Source organism: Mastomys coucha, unplaced genomic scaffold (genome assembly GCF_008632895.1).
Source record: "Mastomys coucha isolate ucsf_1 unplaced genomic scaffold, UCSF_Mcou_1 pScaffold4, whole genome shotgun sequence".
Classification (NCBI taxonomy): Eukaryota; Metazoa; Chordata; class Mammalia; order Rodentia; family Muridae; genus Mastomys; species Mastomys coucha.
In genome coordinates, this window is record NW_022196910.1 from 19,618,025 (window position 1) to 19,618,312 (window position 288).

The window sequence follows — 288 nt, forward strand, 5'->3', positions numbered from 1 at the left end:
AGTCACTGGGCATATTCTTGAAGAGTATATTTTGTCCCTTACCCCTTCCCCCTCCTTCCTTCCTTTCTTCCTTCCTGCCTTCCTTCCCTTCTTCCTGCTTCCAATTTCTGTGAGTTGAACAGATCTAGCCAGCAGTGTGCTTCCTTCCCATATAATTTTTCTCATAGCAGCGTGGACAAATGATCATGGACTGAAGCTACTGAACCATCCCCTCTTGACTCCTTTTAAGCTGTTTGTTTCAGGTAGGGTCTCTGTGTATATGTATTTGTATGTTCAGGTATATATATA